The sequence below is a fragment of the Oratosquilla oratoria genome, chromosome 7 (assembly GCF_046742065.1).
Source record: "Oratosquilla oratoria isolate Oo_2021 chromosome 7, ASM4674206v1, whole genome shotgun sequence".
NCBI lineage: Eukaryota > Metazoa > Arthropoda > Malacostraca > Stomatopoda > Squillidae > Oratosquilla > Oratosquilla oratoria.
Window position 1 is genome coordinate 56925107 of NC_134783.1, and position 2500 is coordinate 56927606.

Below are 2500 nucleotides of genomic sequence, written 5' to 3' on the forward strand. Positions count from 1 at the left end.
GGTGGTAATGTGGTGGTAATGTGTCGTGATGGAATGTGTGGTGGTAGGATGTATGGTGGTAGAATATGTGGTAGTGGAGTGTGTGGTGCTGAATAACTGTGGTGCAGGTAGCTCGAAAAGTATGTGAGTGTTGATCTTATGATTGCAAAGTGGAGAGTGTGGTGACAGAGTATATATGTCATATTAGGTGAGGTAGCATTTGCTGTTCGTTGTAAGGTTGTGGTTTGCAAAGCATTTTATGTTGGGATTCGATGTGGTAATGGTCACTGGTGAAGCATGTGTTAGTGAACATATAGGGGAAGAACATGTGTCATTGGAGCATGTGTCATTGGAGCATGTGTCCTTGGAGCATGTGTCATTGGAGCATGTGTCTTTGGAGCATGCGTCCATGGAGCATGTGTCCTTGGAGCATGTGTCCTTGGAGCATGTGTCCTTGGAGCAGGTGTCATTGGAGCATGTGTCATTGGATCATGTGTCTTTGGAGCATGTGTCATTGGAGCATGTGTCCTTGGAGTATGTGTCCTTGGAGCATGTGTCCTTGGAGTATGTGTCCTTGGAGCATGTGTCCTTGGAGCATGTGTCATTGGATCATGTGTCTTTGGAGCATGTGTCTTTGGAGCATGTGTCATTGGAGCATGTGTCATTGGATCATGTGTCCTTGGATCATGTGTCCTTGGATCATGTGTCCTTGGAGCATGTGTCCTTGGAGCATGTGTCCTTGGACCATGTGCCATTGGAGCAAGTGTCATTGAAGCATGTGTCCTTGGAGCATGTGTCCTTGGAGCATGTGTCCTTGGAGCATGTGTCCTTGGAGCATGTGTCCTTGGAGCATGTGTCATTGGAGCATGTGTCATTGGAGCATGTGTCATTGGAGCATGTGTCATTGGAGCATGTGTCCTTGGATCATGTGTCCTTGGAGCATGTGTCCTTGGATCATGTGTCCTTGGAGCATGTGTCCTTGGAGCATGTGTCCTTGGAGCATGTGTCCTTGGAGCATGTGTCCTTGGAGCATGTGTCCTTGGAGCATGTGTCCTTGGAGCATGTGTCCTTGGAGCATGTGTCATTGGATCATGTGTCATTGGATCATGTGTCCTTGGAGCATGTGTCATTGGAGCATGTGTCATTGGAGCATGTGTCCTTGGAGCATTTGTCTTTGGAGCATGTGCCATTGGAGCATGTGTCTTTGGAGCATGTGTCCTTGGAGCATGTGTCATTGGAGCATGTGTTATTGGAGCATGTGTCATTGGATCATGTGTCCTTGGATCATGTGTCCTTGGAGCATGTGTCCTTGGAGCATGTATCCTTGAAGCATGTGTCATTGGAGCATGTGTCATTGGAGCATGTGTCATTGGAGCATGTGTCATTGGAGCATGTGTCCTTGGAGCATGTGTCATTGGATCATGTTTCCTTGGAGCATATGTCCTTGGAGCATGTGTCCTTGGAGCATATGTCCTTGGAGCATGTGTCATTGGAGCATGTGTCATTGGAGCATGTGGTCTTAGAGCATGTGCCATTGGAGCATGTGTTTTTGGATGGAGCATGTGTCCTTGGAGCATGTGTCCTTGGAGCATGTGTTATTGGAGCATGTGTCATTGGAGCATGTGTCCTTGGAGCATGTGTCATTGGAGCATGTGTCTTTGGAGCATGTGTCCTTGGAGCATGTGTCCTTGAAACATGTGTCATTGGAGCATGTGTCCTTGAAACATGTGTCATTGGAGCATGTGTCCTTGGAGCATGTGTCATTGGAGCATGTGTCCTTGGAGCATATGTCATTGGAGCATGTTTCCTTGGAGCATGTGTCCTTGGAGCATGTATCCTTGGAGCATGTGTCATTGGAGCATATGTCATTGGAGCATGTGTCCTTGGAGCATGTGTCCTTGGAGCATGTGTCCTTGGAACATGTGTCATTGGAGCATGTGTCCTTAGAGCATGTGTCCTTGGAGCATGTGTCCTTGGAGCATGTGTCCTTGGAGCATGTGTCATTGGAGCATGTGTCATTGGATCATGTGTCCTTGGAGCATGTGTCCTTGGAGCATGTGTCTTTGGAGCATGGATCATGTGTCTTTGGAGTATGTGTCCTTGGAGCATGTGTCTTTGGAGCATGTGTCCTTGGAGCATGTGTCCTTGGAGCATGTGTCATTGGAGCATGCGTAGAAAAGGCTGTGTAGATCTTATGCCCGTAGAACACAAGTAAGAAGATCGTGGGGTAAAAAACAACAACTACAAAAACATAAGAGATAATGCTTGTGGTTATACATAAAATTACATTGGCTTATGGGAGAGTAAATCATACGCTCTGTGATCATATAGCACAACATATAGAGTATGGTTGTGAAACAAAAGTAAAAAGCATTTCCCGTTTGTACTTGTTGATGCAATTTATATATTTTGTCCTGGTGAATACCAGACGATTTTGTTCAGATAAAAAAAAAAACGACAGTGTGACTGTGATATACGTGTACAACATGTGGTCGCGTTTTTTTTTTTTTTTTTTTTTGAG